This window comes from Trichomycterus rosablanca, unplaced genomic scaffold (assembly GCF_030014385.1).
Source record: "Trichomycterus rosablanca isolate fTriRos1 unplaced genomic scaffold, fTriRos1.hap1 scaffold_256, whole genome shotgun sequence".
Taxonomy (NCBI): Eukaryota; Metazoa; Chordata; class Actinopteri; order Siluriformes; family Trichomycteridae; genus Trichomycterus; species Trichomycterus rosablanca.
Genome location: NW_026947084.1, coordinates 42479 through 53808, shown reverse-complemented (window position 1 = coordinate 53808; position 11330 = coordinate 42479). Strand labels below are relative to the sequence as shown.

Genomic DNA, 11330 nt, shown 5'->3' with positions numbered 1-11330 from the left:
CAATGTAATTCCAGCCCAGATAGCTGGCTAGCACTCAGATAGCTGGCTGACTAGCTATAACAGGCCTTTAAATCCAGCTTCTTTCGCTTACGGCCAAACCACCTTGGGAACGCCTGATCTCGTCCGATCTCAGAAGCCAAGCAGGGTTGGGCTCAGTCAGTACCTAGATGGGAGACCGCCTGGGAATACTGAGTGCTGTAAGCTTTTTATTTTTTGGTTTCAGCCCCATTCATGGTGTCATTTAGCTGTTAGCTAGCATAATAAAGTATCTATCTATCTATCTATCTATCTATCTATCTATCTATCTATCTATCTATCTATCTATCTATCTATCTATCTATCTATCTATCTATCTATCTATCTATCTATCTATCTATCTATCTATCTATCTATCTATCTATCTATCTATCTATAAAAGGCCTTCCAATGTAATTCCAGCCCAGATAGCTGGCTAGCACTCAGATAGCTGGCTGACTAGCTATAACAGGCCTTTAAATCCAGCTTCTTTCGCTTACGGCCAAACCACCTTGGGAACGCCTGATCTCGTCCGATCTCAGAAGCCAAGCAGGGTTGGGCTCAGTCAGTACCTAGATGGGAGACCGCCTGGGAATACTGAGTGCTGTAAGCTTTTTATTTTTTGGTTTCAGCCCCATTCATGGTGTCATTTAGCTGTTAGCTAGCATAATAAAGTATCTATCTATCTATCTATCTATCTATCTATCTATCTATCTATCTATCTATCTATCTATCTATCTATCTATCTATCTATCTATCTATCTATCTATCTATCTATCTATCTATCTATCTATCTATCTATCTATCTATCTATCTATCTATCTATAAAAGGCCTTCCAATGTAATTCCAGCCCAGATAGCTGGCTAGCACTCAGATAGCTGGCTGACTAGCTATAACAGGCCTTTAAATCCAGCTTCTTTTGCTTACAGCCAAACCACCTTGGGAACGCCTGATCTCGTCCGATCTCAGAAGCCAAGCAGGGTTGGGCTCAGTCAGTACCTAGATGGGAGACCGCCTGGGAATACTGAGTGCTGTAAGCTTTTTATTTTTTGGTTTCAGCCCCATTCATGGTGTCATTTAGCTGTTAGCTAGCATAATAAAGTATCTATCTATCTATCTATCTATCTATCTATCTATCTATCTATCTATCTATCTATCTATCTATCTATCTATCTATCTATCTATCTATCTATCTATCTATCTATCTATCTATCTATCTATCTATCTATCTATCTATCTATCTATCTATCTATCTATCTATCTATCTATAAAAGGCCTTCCAATGTAATTCCAGCCCAGATAGCTGGCTAGCACTCAGATAGCTGGCTGACTAGCTATAACAGGCCTTTAAATCCAGCTTCTTTCGCTTACGGCCAAACCACCTTGGGAACGCCTGATCTCGTCCGATCTCAGAAGCCAAGCAGGGTTGGGCTCAGTCAGTACCTAGATGGGAGACCGCCTGGGAATACTGAGTGCTGTAAGCTTTTTATTTTTTGGTTTCAGCCCCATTCATGGTGTCATTTAGCTGTTAGCTAGCATAATAAAGTATCTATCTATCTATCTATCTATCTATCTATCTATCTATCTATCTATCTATCTATCTATCTATCTATCTATCTATCTATCTATCTATCTATCTATCTATCTATCTATCTATCTATCTATCTATCTATCTATCTATCTATCTATCTATAAAAGGCCTTCCAATGTAATTCCAGCCCAGTTAGCTGGCTAGCACTCAGATAGCTGGCTGACTAGCTATAACAGGCCTTTAAATCCAGCTTCTTTCGCTTACGGCCAAACCACCTTGGGAACGCCTGATCTCGTCCGATCTCAGAAGCCAAGCAGGGTTGGGCTCAGTCAGTACCTAGATGGGAGACCGCCTGGGAATACTGAGTGCTGTAAGCTTTTTATTTTTTGGTTTCAGCCCCATTCATGGTGTCATTTAGCTGTTAGCTAGCATAATAAAGTATCTATCTATCTATCTATCTATCTATCTATCTATCTATCTATCTATCTATCTATCTATCTATCTATCTATCTATCTATCTATCTATCTATCTATCTATCTATCTATCTATCTATCTATCTATCTATCTATCTATCTATAAAAGGCCTTCCAATGTAATTCCAGCCCAGATAGCTGGCTAGCACTCAGATAGCTGGCTGACTAGCTATAACAGGCCTTTAAATCCAGCTTCTTTCGCTTACGGCCAAACCACCTTGGGAACGCCTGATCTCGTCCGATCTCAGAAGCCAAGCAGGGTTGGGCTCAGTCAGTACCTAGATGGGAGACCGCCTGGGAATACTGAGTGCTGTAAGCTTTTTATTTTTTGGTTTCAGCCCCATTCATGGTGTCATTTAGCTGTTAGCTAGCATAATAAAGTATCTATCTATCTATCTATCTATCTATCTATCTATCTATCTATCTATCTATCTATCTATCTATCTATCTATCTATCTATCTATCTATCTATCTATCTATCTATCTATCTATCTATCTATCTATCTATCTATCTATCTATCTATCTATCTATCTATCTATCTATCTATCTATAAAAGGCCTTCCAATGTAATTCCAGCCCAGATAGCTGGCTAGCACTCAGATAGCTGGCTGACTAGCTATAACAGGCCTTTAAATCCAGCTTCTTTCGCTTACGGCCAAACCACCTTGGGAACGCCTGATCTCGTCCGATCTCAGAAGCCAAGCAGGGTTGGGCTCAGTCAGTACCTAGATGGGAGACCGCCTGGGAATACTGAGTGCTGTAAGCTTTTTATTTTTTGGTTTCAGCCCCATTCATGGTGTCATTTAGCTGTTAGCTAGCATAATAAAGTATCTATCTATCTATCTATCTATCTATCTATCTATCTATCTATCTATCTATCTATCTATCTATCTATCTATCTATCTATCTATCTATCTATCTATCTATCTATCTATCTATCTATCTATCTATCTATCTATAAAAGGCCTTCCAATGTAATTCCAGCCCAGATAGCTGGCTAGCACTCAGATAGCTGGCTGACTAGCTATAACAGGCCTTTAAATCCAGCTTCTTTCTCTTACGGCCAAACCACCTTGGGAACGCCTGATCTCGTCCGATCTCAGAAGCCAAGCAGGGTTGGGCTCAGTCAGTACCTAGATGGGAGACCGCCTGGGAATACTGAGTGCTGTAAGCTTTTTATTTTTTGGTTTCAGCCCCATTCATGGTGTCATTTAGCTGTTAGCTAGCATAATAAAGTATCTATCTATCTATCTATCTATCTATCTATCTATCTATCTATCTATCTATCTATCTATCTATCTATCTATCTATCTATCTATCTATCTATCTATCTATCTATCTATCTATCTATCTATCTATCTATCTATCTATCTATCTATCTATCTATCTATCTATCTATCTATCTATCTATCTATAAAAGGCCTTCCAATGTAATTCCAGCCCAGATAGCTGGCTAGCACTCAGATAGCTGGCTGACTAGCTATAACAGGCCTTTAAATCCAGCTTCTTTTGCTTACAGCCAAACCACCTTGGGAACGCCTGATCTCGTCCGATCTCAGAAGCCAAGCAGGGTTGGGCTCAGTCAGTACCTAGATGGGAGACCGCCTGGGAATACTGAGTGCTGTAAGCTTTTTATTTTTTGGTTTCAGCCCCATTCATGGTGTCATTTAGCTGTTAGCTAGCATAATAAAGTATCTATCTATCTATCTATCTATCTATCTATCTATCTATCTATCTATCTATCTATCTATCTATCTATCTATCTATCTATCTATCTATCTATCTATCTATCTATCTATCTATCTATCTATCTATCTATCTATAAAAGGCCTTCCAATGTAATTCCAGCCCAGATAGCTGGCTAGCACTCAGATAGCTGGCTGACTAGCTATAACAGGCCTTTAAATCCAGCTTCTTTCGCTTACGGCCAAACCACCTTGGGAACGCCTGATCTCGTCCGATCTCAGAAGCCAAGCAGGGTTGGGCTCAGTCAGTACCTAGATGGGAGACCGCCTGGGAATACTGAGTGCTGTAAGCTTTTTATTTTTTGGTTTCAGCCCCATTCATGGTGTCATTTAGCTGTTAGCTAGCATAATAAAGTATCTATCTATCTATCTATCTATCTATCTATCTATCTATCTATCTATCTATCTATCTATCTATCTATCTATCTATCTATCTATCTATCTATCTATCTATCTATCTATCTATCTATCTATCTATCTATCTATCTATCTATCTATAAAAGGCCTTCCAATGTAATTCCAGCCCAGTTAGCTGGCTAGCACTCAGATAGCTGGCTGACTAGCTATAACAGGCCTTTAAATCCAGCTTCTTTCGCTTACGGCCAAACCACCTTGGGAACGCCTGATCTCGTCCGATCTCAGAAGCCAAGCAGGGTTGGGCTCAGTCAGTACCTAGATGGGAGACCGCCTGGGAATACTGAGTGCTGTAAGCTTTTTATTTTTTGGTTTCAGCCCCATTCATGGTGTCATTTAGCTGTTAGCTAGCATAATAAAGTATCTATCTATCTATCTATCTATCTATCTATCTATCTATCTATCTATCTATCTATCTATCTATCTATCTATCTATCTATCTATCTATCTATCTATCTATCTATCTATCTATCTATCTATCTATCTATCTATCTATCTATCTATCTATCTATCTATAAAAGGCCTTCCAATGTAATTCCAGCCCAGATAGCTGGCTAGCACTCAGATAGCTGGCTGACTAGCTATAACAGGCCTTTAAATCCAGCTTCTTTCTCTTACGGCCAAACCACCTTGGGAACGCCTGATCTCGTCCGATCTCAGAAGCCAAGCAGGGTTGGGCTCAGTCAGTACCTAGATGGGAGACCGCCTGGGAATACTGAGTGCTGTAAGCTTTTTATTTTTTGGTTTCAGCCCCATTCATGGTGTCATTTAGCTGTTAGCTAGCATAATAAAGTATCTATCTATCTATCTATCTATCTATCTATCTATCTATCTATCTATCTATCTATCTATCTATCTATCTATCTATCTATCTATCTATCTATCTATCTATCTATCTATCTATCTATCTATCTATCTATCTATCTATCTATCTATCTATCTATCTATCTATCTATAAAAGGCCTTCCAATGTAATTCCAGCCCAGATAGCTGGCTAGCACTCAGATAGCTGGCTGACTAGCTATAACAGGCCTTTAAATCCAGCTTCTTTTGCTTACAGCCAAACCACCTTGGGAACGCCTGATCTCGTCCGATCTCAGAAGCCAAGCAGGGTTGGGCTCAGTCAGTACCTAGATGGGAGACCGCCTGGGAATACTGAGTGCTGTAAGCTTTTTATTTTTTGGTTTCAGCCCCATTCATGGTGTCATTTAGCTGTTAGCTAGCATAATAAAGTATCTATCTATCTATCTATCTATCTATCTATCTATCTATCTATCTATCTATCTATCTATCTATCTATCTATCTATCTATCTATCTATCTATCTATCTATCTATCTATCTATCTATCTATCTATCTATCTATAAAAGGCCTTCCAATGTAATTCCAGCCCAGATAGCTGGCTAGCACTCAGATAGCTGGCTGACTAGCTATAACAGGCCTTTAAATCCAGCTTCTTTCGCTTACGGCCAAACCACCTTGGGAACGCCTGATCTCGTCCGATCTCAGAAGCCAAGCAGGGTTGGGCTCAGTCAGTACCTAGATGGGAGACCGCCTGGGAATACTGAGTGCTGTAAGCTTTTTATTTTTTGGTTTCAGCCCCATTCATGGTGTCATTTAGCTGTTAGCTAGCATAATAAAGTATCTATCTATCTATCTATCTATCTATCTATCTATCTATCTATCTATCTATCTATCTATCTATCTATCTATCTATCTATCTATCTATCTATCTATCTATCTATCTATCTATCTATCTATCTATCTATCTATCTATCTATCTATAAAAGGCCTTCCAATGTAATTCCAGCCCAGATAGCTGGCTAGCACTCAGATAGCTGGCTGACTAGCTATAACAGGCCTTTAAATCCAGCTTCTTTCGCTTACGGCCAAACCACCTTGGGAACGCCTGATCTCGTCCGATCTCAGAAGCCAAGCAGGGTTGGGCTCAGTCAGTACCTAGATGGGAGACCGCCTGGGAATACTGAGTGCTGTAAGCTTTTTATTTTTTGGTTTCAGCCCCATTCATGGTGTCATTTAGCTGTTAGCTAGCATAATAAAGTATCTATCTATCTATCTATCTATCTATCTATCTATCTATCTATCTATCTATCTATCTATCTATCTATCTATCTATCTATCTATCTATCTATCTATCTATCTATCTATCTATCTATCTATCTATCTATCTATCTATCTATAAAAGGCCTTCCAATGTAATTCCAGCCCAGTTAGCTGGCTAGCACTCAGATAGCTGGCTGACTAGCTATAACAGGCCTTTAAATCCAGCTTCTTTCGCTTACGGCCAAACCACCTTGGGAACGCCTGATCTCGTCCGATCTCAGAAGCCAAGCAGGGTTGGGCTCAGTCAGTACCTAGATGGGAGACCGCCTGGGAATACTGAGTGCTGTAAGCTTTTTATTTTTTGGTTTCAGCCCCATTCATGGTGTCATTTAGCTGTTAGCTAGCATAATAAAGTATCTATCTATCTATCTATCTATCTATCTATCTATCTATCTATCTATCTATCTATCTATCTATCTATCTATCTATCTATCTATCTATCTATCTATCTATCTATCTATCTATCTATCTATCTATCTATCTATCTATCTATCTATCTATCTATCTATCTATCTATAAAAGGCCTTCCAATGTAATTCCAGCCCAGATAGCTGGCTAGCACTCAGATAGCTGGCTGACTAGCTATAACAGGCCTTTAAATCCAGCTTCTTTCGCTTACGGCCAAACCACCTTGGGAACGCCTGATCTCGTCCGATCTCAGAAGCCAAGCAGGGTTGGGCTCAGTCAGTACCTAGATGGGAGACCGCCTGGGAATACTGAGTGCTGTAAGCTTTTTATTTTTTGGTTTCAGCCCCATTCATGGTGTCATTTAGCTGTTAGCTAGCATAATAAAGTATCTATCTATCTATCTATCTATCTATCTATCTATCTATCTATCTATCTATCTATCTATCTATCTATCTATCTATCTATCTATCTATCTATCTATCTATCTATCTATCTATCTATCTATCTATCTATCTATCTATCTATCTATCTATAAAAGGCCTTCCAATGTAATTCCAGCCCAGATAGCTGGCTAGCACTCAGATAGCTGGCTGACTAGCTATAACAGGCCTTTAAATCCAGCTTCTTTCGCTTACGGCCAAACCACCTTGGGAACGCCTGATCTCGTCCGATCTCAGAAGCCAAGCAGGGTTGGGCTCAGTCAGTACCTAGATGGGAGACCGCCTGGGAATACTGAGTGCTGTAAGCTTTTTATTTTTTGGTTTCAGCCCCATTCATGGTGTCATTTAGCTGTTAGCTAGCATAATAAAGTATCTATCTATCTATCTATCTATCTATCTATCTATCTATCTATCTATCTATCTATCTATCTATCTATCTATCTATCTATCTATCTATCTATCTATCTATCTATCTATCTATCTATCTATCTATCTATCTATCTATCTATCTATCTATCTATCTATCTATCTATAAAAGGCCTTCCAATGTAATTCCAGCCCAGATAGCTGGCTAGCACTCAGATAGCTGGCTGACTAGCTATAACAGGCCTTTAAATCCAGCTTCTTTCGCTTACGGCCAAACCACCTTGGGAACGCCTGATCTCGTCCGATCTCAGAAGCCAAGCAGGGTTGGGCTCAGTCAGTACCTAGATGGGAGACCGCCTGGGAATACTGAGTGCTGTAAGCTTTTTATTTTTTGGTTTCAGCCCCATTCATGGTGTCATTTAGCTGTTAGCTAGCATAATAAAGTATCTATCTATCTATCTATCTATCTATCTATCTATCTATCTATCTATCTATCTATCTATCTATCTATCTATCTATCTATCTATCTATCTATCTATCTATCTATCTATCTATCTATCTATCTATCTATCTATCTATCTATCTATCTATCTATAAAAGGCCTTCCAATGTAATTCCAGCCCAGTTAGCTGGCTAGCACTCAGATAGCTGGCTGACTAGCTATAACAGGCCTTTAAATCCAGCTTCTTTCGCTTACGGCCAAACCACCTTGGGAACGCCTGATCTCGTCCGATCTCAGAAGCCAAGCAGGGTTGGGCTCAGTCAGTACCTAGATGGGAGACCGCCTGGGAATACTGAGTGCTGTAAGCTTTTTATTTTTTGGTTTCAGCCCCATTCATGGTGTCATTTAGCTGTTAGCTAGCATAATAAAGTATCTATCTATCTATCTATCTATCTATCTATCTATCTATCTATCTATCTATCTATCTATCTATCTATCTATCTATCTATCTATCTATCTATCTATCTATCTATCTATCTATCTATCTATCTATCTATCTATCTATCTATAAAAGGCCTTCCAATGTAATTCCAGCCCAGATAGCTGGCTAGCACTCAGATAGCTGGCTGACTAGCTATAACAGGCCTTTAAATCCAGCTTCTTTCGCTTACGGCCAAACCACCTTGGGAACGCCTGATCTCGTCCGATCTCAGAAGCCAAGCAGGGTTGGGCTCAGTCAGTACCTAGATGGGAGACCGCCTGGGAATACTGAGTGCTGTAAGCTTTTTATTTTTTGGTTTCAGCCCCATTCATGGTGTCATTTAGCTGTTAGCTAGCATAATAAAGTATCTATCTATCTATCTATCTATCTATCTATCTATCTATCTATCTATCTATCTATCTATCTATCTATCTATCTATCTATCTATCTATCTATCTATCTATCTATCTATCTATCTATCTATCTATCTATCTATCTATCTATCTATCTATCTATCTATAAAAGGCCTTCCAATGTAATTCCAGCCCAGATAGCTGGCTAGCACTCAGATAGCTGGCTGACTAGCTATAACAGGCCTTTAAATCCAGCTTCTTTCGCTTACGGCCAAACCACCTTGGGAACGCCTGATCTCGTCCGATCTCAGAAGCCAAGCAGGGTTGGGCTCAGTCAGTACCTAGATGGGAGACCGCCTGGGAATACTGAGTGCTGTAAGCTTTTTATTTTTTGGTTTCAGCCCCATTCATGGTGTCATTTAGCTGTTAGCTAGCATAATAAAGTATCTATCTATCTATCTATCTATCTATCTATCTATCTATCTATCTATCTATCTATCTATCTATCTATCTATCTATCTATCTATCTATCTATCTATCTATCTATCTATCTATCTATCTATCTATCTATCTATCTATCTATAAAAGGCCTTCCAATGTAATTCCAGCCCAGATAGCTGGCTAGCACTCAGATAGCTGGCTGACTAGCTATAACAGGCCTTTAAATCCAGCTTCTTTCTCTTACGGCCAAACCACCTTGGGAACGCCTGATCTCGTCCGATCTCAGAAGCCAAGCAGGGTTGGGCTCAGTCAGTACCTAGATGGGAGACCGCCTGGGAATACTGAGTGCTGTAAGCTTTTTATTTTTTGGTTTCAGCCCCATTCATGGTGTCATTTAGCTGTTAGCTAGCATAATAAAGTATCTATCTATCTATCTATCTATCTATCTATCTATCTATCTATCTATCTATCTATCTATCTATCTATCTATCTATCTATCTATCTATCTATCTATCTATCTATCTATCTATCTATCTATCTATCTATCTATCTATCTATCTATCTATCTATCTATCTATCTATCTATCTATAAAAGGCCTTCCAATGTAATTCCAGCCCAGATAGCTGGCTAGCACTCAGATAGCTGGCTGACTAGCTATAACAGGCCTTTAAATCCAGCTTCTTTTGCTTACAGCCAAACCACCTTGGGAACGCCTGATCTCGTCCGATCTCAGAAGCCAAGCAGGGTTGGGCTCAGTCAGTACCTAGATGGGAGACCGCCTGGGAATACTGAGTGCTGTAAGCTTTTTATTTTTTGGTTTCAGCCCCATTCATGGTGTCATTTAGCTGTTAGCTAGCATAATAAAGTATCTATCTATCTATCTATCTATCTATCTATCTATCTATCTATCTATCTATCTATCTATCTATCTATCTATCTATCTATCTATCTATCTATCTATCTATCTATCTATCTATCTATCTATCTATCTATCTATCTATAAAAGGCCTTCCAATGTAATTCCAGCCCAGATAGCTGGCTAGCACTCAGATAGCTGGCTGACTAGCTATAACAGGCCTTTAAATCCAGCTTCTTTCGCTTACGGCCAAACCACCTTGGGAACGCCTGATCTCGTCCGATCTCAGAAGCCAAGCAGGGTTGGGCTCAGTCAGTACCTAGATGGGAGACCGCCTGGGAATACTGAGTGCTGTAAGCTTTTTATTTTTTGGTTTCAGCCCCATTCATGGTGTCATTTAGCTGTTAGCTAGCATAATAAAGTATCTATCTATCTATCTATCTATCTATCTATCTATCTATCTATCTATCTATCTATCTATCTATCTATCTATCTATCTATCTATCTATCTATCTATCTATCTATCTATCTATCTATCTATCTATCTATCTATCTATCTATCTATAAAAGGCCTTCCAATGTAATTCCAGCCCAGTTAGCTGGCTAGCACTCAGATAGCTGGCTGACTAGCTATAACAGGCCTTTAAATCCAGCTTCTTTCGCTTACGGCCAAACCACCTTGGGAACGCCTGATCTCGTCCGATCTCAGAAGCCAAGCAGGGTTGGGCTCAGTCAGTACCTAGATGGGAGACCGCCTGGGAATACTGAGTGCTGTAAGCTTTTTATTTTTTGGTTTCAGCCCCATTCATGGTGTCATTTAGCTGTTAGCTAGCATAATAAAGTATCTATCTATCTATCTATCTATCTATCTATCTATCTATCTATCTATCTATCTATCTATCTATCTATCTATCTATCTATCTATCTATCTATCTATCTATCTATCTATCTATCTATCTATCTATCTATCTATCTATCTATCTATCTATCTATCTATCTATAAAAGGCCTTCCAATGTAATTCCAGCCCAGATAGCTGGCTAGCACTCAGATAGCTGGCTGACTAGCTATAACAGGCCTTTAAATCCAGCTTCTTTCTCTTACGGCCAAACCACCTTGGGAACGCCTGATCTCGTCCGATCTCAGAAGCCAAGCAGGGTTGGGCTCAGTCAGTACCTAGATGGGAGACCGCCTGGGAATACTGAGTGCTGTAAGCTTTTTATTTTTTGGTTTCAGCCC

The 11330-nt window shown here is 39.6% G+C and overlaps 27 non-coding genes across 27 annotated transcripts; all 27 read left to right on the top strand.

The window, feature by feature from the left end:
• Positions 1-85: 85 nt before the first annotated feature.
• On the top strand, positions 86-204 carry LOC134307172 (5S ribosomal RNA). Its single transcript, XR_010009723.1, has one exon. It is a non-coding gene; the product is annotated as a 5S ribosomal RNA (ribosomal RNA).
• Positions 205-509: 305 nt separating this feature from the next.
• Positions 510-628, top strand: LOC134307171 (5S ribosomal RNA). Its single transcript, XR_010009722.1, has one exon. It is a non-coding gene; the product is annotated as a 5S ribosomal RNA (ribosomal RNA).
• Positions 629-937: 309 nt separating this feature from the next.
• On the top strand, positions 938-1056 carry LOC134307183 (5S ribosomal RNA). The gene has a single exon (XR_010009733.1). It is a non-coding gene; the product is annotated as a 5S ribosomal RNA (ribosomal RNA).
• A 325-nt stretch (positions 1057-1381) lies between these two features.
• LOC134307170 (5S ribosomal RNA) lies at positions 1382-1500 on the top strand. Its single transcript, XR_010009721.1, has one exon. It is a non-coding gene; the product is annotated as a 5S ribosomal RNA (ribosomal RNA).
• Positions 1501-1805: 305 nt separating this feature from the next.
• LOC134307168 (5S ribosomal RNA) lies at positions 1806-1924 on the top strand. The gene has a single exon (XR_010009719.1). It is a non-coding gene; the product is annotated as a 5S ribosomal RNA (ribosomal RNA).
• Positions 1925-2221: 297 nt separating this feature from the next.
• LOC134307167 (5S ribosomal RNA) lies at positions 2222-2340 on the top strand. The gene has a single exon (XR_010009718.1). It is a non-coding gene; the product is annotated as a 5S ribosomal RNA (ribosomal RNA).
• A 329-nt stretch (positions 2341-2669) lies between these two features.
• On the top strand, positions 2670-2788 carry LOC134307166 (5S ribosomal RNA). Its single transcript, XR_010009717.1, has one exon. It is a non-coding gene; the product is annotated as a 5S ribosomal RNA (ribosomal RNA).
• A 289-nt stretch (positions 2789-3077) lies between these two features.
• On the top strand, positions 3078-3196 carry LOC134307188 (5S ribosomal RNA). Its single transcript, XR_010009738.1, has one exon. It is a non-coding gene; the product is annotated as a 5S ribosomal RNA (ribosomal RNA).
• A 337-nt stretch (positions 3197-3533) lies between these two features.
• LOC134307182 (5S ribosomal RNA) lies at positions 3534-3652 on the top strand. The gene has a single exon (XR_010009732.1). It is a non-coding gene; the product is annotated as a 5S ribosomal RNA (ribosomal RNA).
• Positions 3653-3941: 289 nt separating this feature from the next.
• On the top strand, positions 3942-4060 carry LOC134307165 (5S ribosomal RNA). The gene has a single exon (XR_010009716.1). It is a non-coding gene; the product is annotated as a 5S ribosomal RNA (ribosomal RNA).
• Positions 4061-4361: 301 nt separating this feature from the next.
• Positions 4362-4480, top strand: LOC134307164 (5S ribosomal RNA). The gene has a single exon (XR_010009715.1). It is a non-coding gene; the product is annotated as a 5S ribosomal RNA (ribosomal RNA).
• Positions 4481-4793: 313 nt separating this feature from the next.
• On the top strand, positions 4794-4912 carry LOC134307187 (5S ribosomal RNA). Its single transcript, XR_010009737.1, has one exon. It is a non-coding gene; the product is annotated as a 5S ribosomal RNA (ribosomal RNA).
• A 321-nt stretch (positions 4913-5233) lies between these two features.
• On the top strand, positions 5234-5352 carry LOC134307180 (5S ribosomal RNA). The gene has a single exon (XR_010009730.1). It is a non-coding gene; the product is annotated as a 5S ribosomal RNA (ribosomal RNA).
• Positions 5353-5641: 289 nt separating this feature from the next.
• Positions 5642-5760, top strand: LOC134307163 (5S ribosomal RNA). The gene has a single exon (XR_010009714.1). It is a non-coding gene; the product is annotated as a 5S ribosomal RNA (ribosomal RNA).
• Positions 5761-6061: 301 nt separating this feature from the next.
• LOC134307162 (5S ribosomal RNA) lies at positions 6062-6180 on the top strand. The gene has a single exon (XR_010009713.1). It is a non-coding gene; the product is annotated as a 5S ribosomal RNA (ribosomal RNA).
• A 297-nt stretch (positions 6181-6477) lies between these two features.
• LOC134307160 (5S ribosomal RNA) lies at positions 6478-6596 on the top strand. Its single transcript, XR_010009712.1, has one exon. It is a non-coding gene; the product is annotated as a 5S ribosomal RNA (ribosomal RNA).
• Positions 6597-6917: 321 nt separating this feature from the next.
• On the top strand, positions 6918-7036 carry LOC134307159 (5S ribosomal RNA). The gene has a single exon (XR_010009711.1). It is a non-coding gene; the product is annotated as a 5S ribosomal RNA (ribosomal RNA).
• Positions 7037-7341: 305 nt separating this feature from the next.
• On the top strand, positions 7342-7460 carry LOC134307158 (5S ribosomal RNA). Its single transcript, XR_010009710.1, has one exon. It is a non-coding gene; the product is annotated as a 5S ribosomal RNA (ribosomal RNA).
• Positions 7461-7781: 321 nt separating this feature from the next.
• On the top strand, positions 7782-7900 carry LOC134307156 (5S ribosomal RNA). Its single transcript, XR_010009708.1, has one exon. It is a non-coding gene; the product is annotated as a 5S ribosomal RNA (ribosomal RNA).
• Positions 7901-8209: 309 nt separating this feature from the next.
• LOC134307154 (5S ribosomal RNA) lies at positions 8210-8328 on the top strand. The gene has a single exon (XR_010009707.1). It is a non-coding gene; the product is annotated as a 5S ribosomal RNA (ribosomal RNA).
• Positions 8329-8625: 297 nt separating this feature from the next.
• LOC134307153 (5S ribosomal RNA) lies at positions 8626-8744 on the top strand. The gene has a single exon (XR_010009706.1). It is a non-coding gene; the product is annotated as a 5S ribosomal RNA (ribosomal RNA).
• A 313-nt stretch (positions 8745-9057) lies between these two features.
• Positions 9058-9176, top strand: LOC134307152 (5S ribosomal RNA). Its single transcript, XR_010009705.1, has one exon. It is a non-coding gene; the product is annotated as a 5S ribosomal RNA (ribosomal RNA).
• A 297-nt stretch (positions 9177-9473) lies between these two features.
• LOC134307186 (5S ribosomal RNA) lies at positions 9474-9592 on the top strand. Its single transcript, XR_010009736.1, has one exon. It is a non-coding gene; the product is annotated as a 5S ribosomal RNA (ribosomal RNA).
• Positions 9593-9921: 329 nt separating this feature from the next.
• LOC134307179 (5S ribosomal RNA) lies at positions 9922-10040 on the top strand. Its single transcript, XR_010009729.1, has one exon. It is a non-coding gene; the product is annotated as a 5S ribosomal RNA (ribosomal RNA).
• Positions 10041-10333: 293 nt separating this feature from the next.
• On the top strand, positions 10334-10452 carry LOC134307151 (5S ribosomal RNA). Its single transcript, XR_010009704.1, has one exon. It is a non-coding gene; the product is annotated as a 5S ribosomal RNA (ribosomal RNA).
• A 301-nt stretch (positions 10453-10753) lies between these two features.
• LOC134307150 (5S ribosomal RNA) lies at positions 10754-10872 on the top strand. The gene has a single exon (XR_010009703.1). It is a non-coding gene; the product is annotated as a 5S ribosomal RNA (ribosomal RNA).
• Positions 10873-11189: 317 nt separating this feature from the next.
• Positions 11190-11308, top strand: LOC134307185 (5S ribosomal RNA). The gene has a single exon (XR_010009735.1). It is a non-coding gene; the product is annotated as a 5S ribosomal RNA (ribosomal RNA).
• Positions 11309-11330: the final 22 nt, after the last annotated feature.